The following is an 8,883-nucleotide window of genomic DNA, read 5'->3' as shown; positions in this document are numbered from 1 at the left end:
CAGCATAGTAAGCTTCTCTGTGCTACACTTCCTTCCCCTTCCCCCCACCACATAAACAGAGAGAGCAATTGTAAAAATAAATAGAAATTCAGTAAGAAATAATGATTCCAGAGCTGAAAAATACAATAATTAAATATAAAAATAAAGCAGAAGAGTTTAACAACACATTTTGAGCAGGCAGGAAAATAAATGAATGAATTGTAAGATATAACATTGGAATTCTCAAGTCTGAGGAGCAGAAAGAAAAAAAATAATGAAAAAAGTGAACAGAACCTAAGGGACTTAAGGATCACCATGTGATGGACTAATATATATAAAGGGAGTCCCAGAAAGTTAACAAAAAGGAGCAAAGAGACACTTGAAGTGATGCTGGTTGAAAATGTTTCAAATTTAAGGGAAAACATGAATTTTTACATCCAGGAAGCTCAATAAACTCAGGGTTTTTTAAATCAAAGTGTGATAAATCCAAAGAGACACACATCAAGATGCATAATAATTAAATTGAAAGTCAAAGATAAACAGAGAATCTTGAAAACAACAAGAGAAAAGTGACTTGTCACATGATAGAGATCCTCAGTAAGATTTTCAGCCCATTTTCCTGCAGAAACCTTGGAAGCCAGAAATGAAATAATTTAAAGTGTTGGGGGTAAAAAAAAAAAAAAAAAAAAAAAAACCAGTCAACAAAGAATTCTATAACCAAAAAAATGTCCTTCAAAAATGATAAGAAAATTAAGATATTTTCAGATGGACGAAAGCTGAGGGTGTTCATTACTACTAGATCTTTCCTACAAGAAATGTTAAATGGAGTCATTCAGGTTGAAGTGAAAGGATGCTAGACAGTAACTCAAATCATTATGGAGATATAAAATTCTGTGGTATATGTAAATTCTTGGGCAAATATAACAAATAGTACTGTTATAATTTTGGTTTGTAGACTTTATTTTCTAAAGTATTTAAAAGAAATGCATAAAAGTCATTATAAATCTATGTTAATTGGGTACACAATATATAAGGATATAATTTGTTATCAGTAACATAAAGGGGAAGAATGGAGCTGTAAAGGAATAGAATATATTTTTTGTATGTAATTGAAATTTAGTTGGTATCAACTTAAAATATATTTTTATAATCTTAGGATATTATATGTAATCCCTATCATAACCACAAAACAAAAAATTTATACAATATTTGCAAAAAGAAATGAGAAGGGAAGCAGTAATAGAAGAAGAGAAGGACAAAAAAGTCCATAAGACATGCAGCAAATAACAAAATGTCAAAAATAAGTTTTTCGTTATCAGACTTCTCAAATGGCATAGATCAGCAGAATGAATAAAAACCAAGATCCAACTATATGGTATTTACAAGAGACTCACTTTATATAAAATGACAAAAGTAGATTGAAATTGGAAGGATTGAAAATGCTATTACATTCCATGAAAACAGTAACCAAAAGAGACCAATGGTGGCTATGTTGCTAATCAGACAAAATTGACTTTAAGTAAAAAACTCTTTCAAGAGATGAAGAATAGCATTATATGATGATAGAAGGGTCAATTCACCAAAAAGAAACAATTATAGATATATAAGCACCAAAAAATCACGGCTCCAAAAAAGAAGGAAATATTGATACACTTGAGAAATAGACAGCTCTACAATTATAATCAGAGACTTCAATAGCTCACTTTTAATAATGGATAGAACTAGACAGAACATCAGTAAGAGAAAAGAAGACCTGAACAGCACTATAAACCAACTGGACTTAACAGACATATACAGAATACTCTATCCAACACCAGCAAAATATGTATTTTTCTTAAGTGCACATTAATATTCTCCAGGATAGACCATGTGTTGGGCCACAGAACTAGTCTAGTCTTATTATTTGAAGACTTAAATTATATAAATTTTAGAAGATTGAAATCATACAGGTATCTTTTCTGAACACAATGGAATGAAACTAGAAATCAGTAACAAAAGAAAAACCAAAAAATTCAGAAATGTGTGTAAGTTGAACAAAATACTCCAAAACACCCAATAGGTCAAAGAAGAAATCACTGGGAGATTAGAAAAAATCTCCCAGTTACCTAAAGGTAACTAACAGTTACCAAAGGGAAAGGGACTGGGAAGGGTAGGTGGGAAGGGAGGGATAAAAGGATTAAGTGAAAATGAAAACAAACATATCAAAACTTAGAAGGTGTAACAACAGCAGTACTAAAAGGAAAAATGTATAGCTGTACATGCTTACATTAAAAAAAAGATCTGAAGTCAACAACCTAACTTTATACCTTAAGGAACTGGAAAAAGAGCAAGATAAACCCAAAGCTAGGAGAAGGAAGGAAATAAAAATAAAATAAATAAAATAAAATAGAGAAAATCAACAGAAATAAAAGGGTTTTCTGCAAAAAGATTAACAAACTTAACAAAATTTAGCTAGATTGTAGATTGACTAAGAAAAAAAGAGTGGAAATTCAAAGTACTAAAAATAGAAATGTAGTGGGGGATATTACTACTGACTTTATATATATATATATATATATATATATATATATATATATGACTACAAGGGAGTATGGGAATAATTCTATGCCAACAAACCAGATAGGTGAAATGGACAAATTCTTAAGAAACATGGAATCTACCAAGACTAAGTAGAAAATATGAATAGACCTGTAAGTAGTAAGGAGATTGAATCAGTAATTAAAAACCTCCGAACAAAGAAAAGTCCTGGAACACAGAGCTGCACTGGTGAATTTTACTAAACATTTAAAGAAGAAATTAACATCAGGCCTCCTCAAACTCTTCCCCCAAAATCAAACAGGATGGAATACTTTCTAACATTCTATGAGGCCAGCATTACCCTGATACCAAAGCCATACAAACTCACTACAAGAAAACTATAGACCAGGGATTAAGAACCTGTGGGTAGAGGGCTTAAAGGTGGCAGCATAAAAGGCAGAAATCTCCTCCCAAAACCACAAATAATATGAAAACACAGCAAATATAACCAGTCCTGAAAGAGCAACAGAAAGAAGGCTGTGGCAGACTGTCTACACCTGGGGAACAGAGCAGACCTCATGGGAAAGGGCAATGTACCAAACTCGTGATCTGGTGAGACCCAAGCCCTTCTCCAACCCCAGCTCACCAGTGGGAGGGAGGGAAATGGAGCGGGGAGTGGGTGGAGGCCTAGGACTGCTGAACACCCAGCCCTGGAGATCTGCCCTGGGAACATGAACCTATATTACATGGTGCTCTGGAGATTAGTGAGGTTGGAAAGCTAAGACAGGCAGAATTCTTAGAGAGACTGAGATTACAGCCACTTGTGGAGACAGATGCCCACATCCACCACTCTGGGGCAAAAGAAAGGCAGGCACTCTGAGAGACTTCCTAACAGCAAGAAGGCTGCTTAAGGGGCAAGGATTGCAGAACTTGCTGGTCAGGAGAAAGGACAGGTGGACAAAATTGTCCTGGCACACTCAACCAAGTAGGTTGGGAACGTTTAGGAGCTTCAAGTGCTCCAGCCCCCTGGCTAGCAACACAGCTATGAGGCCCCGTGCCACAATATGCAGCCTGCCACTTCTTCTTTTTGGCTGGCACTGGCTTGCAAACTAGCTGCCCCCACTTTTGTGCCAGGCCAGCCAGATGGCAGCCCCACTTATGGTATCTACAAGTGCATAGCATAGAGGCTCTTCCCTGCGAGCTTGGCCCACTGGCCCAGGAAGTGGAGGCAGGTACTGCAGCCGGGAAGCAGGAAAGAGCTCTTTCCTTCTGGCAGGCACAAGTGCCGCTCGCATGTGAAGCCCGCCATCACTCCAGGGGCTGAGCAGCTCAAGAGACTAGGGCTTCTGGGTACTAGAGGGTGCCACCTACAAATATGAAACATCAAAGCACTATTTACAATAGCCAAGACATGGAAGCAACCTAACTGTCCATCAGTAGATGAATGGATAAAGAAGATGTGGTGCATATACACAATGGAATATTATTCAGCCATAAGAAGAAAACAAATCCTACCATTTGCAACAACATGGATGGAGCTAGAGGGTGTTATGCTCAGTGAAATAAGTCAGATGGAGAAAGACAAGTACCAAATGATTTCTCTCATTTGTAGAGCATAACAACAAAGCAAAACTGAAGAAACAAAACAGCAGCAGACTCACAGACTCCAAGAAGGGACTATCAGTTACCAAAGGGGAGGGTGGTTGGGGAAGGAGGAAGAAGGGGATTGAGGGGTATTATGATTGTTACACATGGTGTTGGGGGTTCATGGGGAAGACAGTGTAGCACAGAGAAGACAAGTAGTGATTCTGTGGCATCTTACTATGCTGATGAACATTGACTTCAGTGGGGTTTTGGTGGGGACTTGATAATATGGGTGAATGTAGTAACCGCAATGTTTTCCATGTGAAACCTTCTTAAGACTGTGTATCAGTGATGCCTTAATAAAAAAAAAAAGAAAACTATAAACCAACATCCCTTATGACTATTCATGTAAAACTCAATGAAATATTAGCAAACCAAATTCAGTAACATACTAAAAGGTTTGTAAACTATAACTAAGCCACTTACCCCTTGAACACAAGATGTTTTGCCATACAAAAATCAATCAATGTAATGTATTACATTAACAAAATAAGAAAAAATTCACACGATCATCTCAATTGCACAGAAAGCATTTGACAAAATTAAAAACCTTTTCATGATGAAAACACTCAAACTAAGAATGTAAAGAAACTACTTCAACATAGTAAATTCCATATATAAAAATCCCACAGTGAACATCACACTCAAATGGTGAAAGGCAAAGCTTCTCCTCTATGGTCATGAACAAAACAAGGATGTCTGCTTTTACTACTCCTAGTTAACATGGTGTTAGAAGTACTAGCCATAGCAATTAAGCAAGGAAAATAAAGACATCCAAATTGGAAAGGAAGAATAAAATTATCTCTGTTTGCAAATGACATGACCTTGTATGTACAAAACCCTAGAGATTTCACAAAAAGAGCTTGTAACTAATAAAGGAATTCAACAAAATTACAAGATATGGAATCAACACAAAAAATTCAGCTGTATTTCTAAATACTAACAATGGACAATCTGAAAAGGGATTTAAGAAGACAATTCCATGTACATTAACATGAAAAAGAATAAAGTACTTGGGAATAAACGCATACAAGGAGGTAAAAGACTTGTACAATGAAAAGTATAAAACACTGCTAAAAGAAATTAAAGAAAACATAAATAAATGGAGCATATGGTATTCCTGGATTGGAAGACTTTATAGTTAAGATGTCACTATCATCCAAAGTGATCCATAGGTTCAACACAATCCCAAAGATGGATTTTTTTTTTGCAGAAACAGATAAATCCACCCCAAATTTATATAGAATCTCAAGAGACCCTGAATAGCCAAAACAATCTTGAAAAAGAACAAAGTTGGACTTGCACTTCCTGATTTTAAAGCTTATTACAAATCTATGGTAATCAAACAATGTGGTTCTGGCATCATGACAGACCTATAGACAAATGGAATAGAATAGAAAACCTAGAAATGAACCCTTATCTAATATGGTCAAATAATTTTCAATGAGGATGCTAATATCACTTGATGGGGACGGAACATTTTTTTTCAACAAATGATCTTGGTAAAATTGGCTATCTACGTGCAAAAGAATGAAGTTGGTCCCTTTCCTTAAACCATATACAAAAATTAATTCAAAATAGATCAAAGGCCTAAATTTAAGAGCTAAATTTATAAAACAGAAGAAAACAGAAGGGACAAGCTTCATGTTGTCTCACAACAATTCTATAGGTAAATGTGGTTATTCTTCCTATTTTACTGAAAGTTCAAGCAGCATGTCTAAAGTCACACAGCTAGTAAATGTGGCAAAGTGAGGATTTGAACCCAGGACTGGAGGTCTCCAGAGCCCAAGTGCTTAACTACTATGCTGTGGGGCTGTGCGTTCTGGCTCAAAAAAGTAAAAAAAACAGGAAGCCCTGACACACACAATCACACACTCCAGACCTCTGGCAATATGTCAGTTTACAACACTTATCAACTCCCAGGTACCCAGCACTGTCTGATGAGGAATCGGACCTTGAAGATTTCATGATTTCTAAGCTAGAGCAGAGGACACACAGCCGGCTGGGCAGCCTGGGCTCAGAGTTGAGTGAATAGGCTATGCGTCTATATGCCAGCACGAACTGAGAATTTCACTGGTTCCCTGCGATTCCTTAGGCCAGTCCCTTCCCTTTCTGGACCCCAGGCTTCTCACCTGTGCCATGAGTGGTTGGGCGGGCTTGTCCTGAGGCCCTCTAGTTCTGTACTCACTGGCATGACAGCCTTTGCATCGTGTGTAATGGCATTTCTGTGCATCAGACCTCACCCCTGGGTTAGCTGCTGATTTCCATGGCTTTGAGGACAACAAAGCCTCATATATTTCTTAAACACCCAGATGTTTGTTCTCTATGGCACAGCTTTCTCATAAATGGGGGTGGATTAAGATGAATTTTTCGAGGAATTGCTTTACCCTTGAATCACACACTGCCCTCCCCTCTCCTGCTTGATCTTAGCCTCGCCATGGTTTCTCCAGGTCCAGCTCTCAACGTCACAGCTCTCGGTGCCTCATTCACCACCAACTGCCGTATTTCACCTGTGGCTGAGTGGAGAAGTCCTTTTGAGACTCTGCTCAGTCTCAATAGTTTACACATATATTCAGAGCTGACATATTTTTATTATGGAAAAGCCAAGCTCTCAAACAGATGCTGCCCATAGGGATTGATGAGGGGAATGGTTATTCATTCTGCCACCTGACATTTTCTGCTGAATAACTCCTGAGTCATTTTATACTTTAACAAAAAATTCACCAACAAAGAATCTTGGGTGAGCACCAAGCCAGGATTTAGGAGCTGGCGAACATTAACCAATAGCAATGAAGCCACTTTCCAGAATCACATTTAATGTAATTACACACATCATGTCACAGCCAGCTGGCCATGGGAGACAGCCATCTATTCCTGACACCAGACAGTATTTCCTCACCTGAAATCAACTGCATTAATCACTCCTAGGGGAATTTTGGGACACCCTGAAATCTTCCTTCCCCAATGTAAAACGTCTGGCCTGTCTACGGGTTTAGTCAGCCACATCTGTTAACATGGAAATATCCTGGACCATTTTTGTTCAGAAGCCCATGGGTCCCCTTTTGCTACATAAATACACAAACTCCAAACTTCTCTTCAATGCTCTAGCATCACAGGCACTGACCTCCTATTCCATTGTAATCCTTTCCCTCAACCTGCTTTATTTATATCCTACAGTAAGTAGTGTTGTTTCTGGAATACTCTCACTTCTTCCCATCTCTGTGCTCAATTGAAGTACATGCCTCATCCATGACAGCTTTGAGGGGGCATTGTACCCACCTCTGATGGTTCCCCTCAACCATCAGAAGGAACCACTTCTCTACTGCCCCGTAAAAACATAGCCCTGGGCCTTTGGGCTGGTACATTCTAAGGAATGTTTTTTGAACCCAAAATACTATAAGCTTCTAACAGGAAGTAGCAGGTCTGTTTTTAGGTGGCTTACACTGAACATAGTGCAGGACATATGCTCAGTACAAACGCATATTTATAGACCAAAAGAAACAATAAATAACTGGGGCCGATCATGGTTTAGAACCTCTGGTAAGGTTCCAAGGCTCAGAGAAATCTGTGGACTCATCCATTTTACAAATATTTGTTTTGCTCTTATTTTGTATTAGTTGATGGCTTCTTTTATGTTCCACTCTAGGAGCAGTGATATTCAGAGCAGAGAGAATTTCCAAACACTGGAGCCACATCTGTGGGAACAGCAGCTGCCAGATCTAGGACACTCAATATATTTTTGCTTCCACTCCATCACCTCTGACCTGCAGTCTTATTTGTGCCAAATTTGTGCCTACCCCTTCTGAACTGAGGTAAAAGTGACAAGAGGGCATGGACCCCAAATGTCCCTTTGCTACCACTTGGCTGCCAGGTTTCCCTGGGCCAGGACACTCTGGGGAAGCCAGGATGAGGCTTGGACTCTCAGGGACAAAACCCAACTCCCAAGCCTATAAGCAAGGGAATTCTCCAAACTGTTTACTGAGTTCTAGGGCCAGCATGGTCACTAAGTCCAAAATATTCAAAGAAGGGTATGGAGAGTGATACAAGGGGTTAAATAACAATTCAAGTGATCTCAACATTTGGTAATAGGGCTGACAAGATGCTCAGAGAAAACTCTCCTGTTATAGTATTTCTCAAAATATTAAAGAAAATTAAGTTACTCTCCTGATAGCTTATCTATCAAGTCATCATTGATCATGTATTGATCAATACATTGATTTCTTAATTGGCAGAAGAAAATAAAAAAGTGAAAATCTACAGGATTAAGCTAACACAAGAACTAGATTGTGCTAATCTTTTGGTGGTCTGTAGCTGTACTTTAATAATCTGTGCAGACAGGAGGCAGTAAGACTACATAGGTGTCAGCAGGATGGAGTTAAGCTCAGAAACTTCAGGGATGCCAAGACCTTCAAATGGCAATAACCTCAGTGGATGAATTTATTACACACACACACACACACAGAGGAAACCGGGGGAGGGAAGTACACATGCAGGTCTTGGCCTTTGTTCACTATAAAGTAGAATGACAAAACATTCCCATGAGAATTTCTAACACAATCTGAATTTATAGGGTTTAGGGACAGAATTCACATCACTTATGTGGTCTAAAACCCAAAGATGTAAGCCAGATTTAATGTGCTCCTAACAGAAGAAATATAAATCTTCTTTGGGGGACAGATGAAGGAATGAACCCAAATATAATAAAAGTAACAAATATATATAAAATATGGAGAAATACTTAAA

This window comes from Manis pentadactyla, chromosome 13, assembly GCF_030020395.1.
Source record: "Manis pentadactyla isolate mManPen7 chromosome 13, mManPen7.hap1, whole genome shotgun sequence".
In the NCBI taxonomy this organism is placed as follows: domain Eukaryota; kingdom Metazoa; phylum Chordata; class Mammalia; order Pholidota; family Manidae; genus Manis; species Manis pentadactyla.
The sequence above is the reverse complement of the archived record's forward strand: the minus strand, read 5'-3'. Positions refer to the sequence as shown.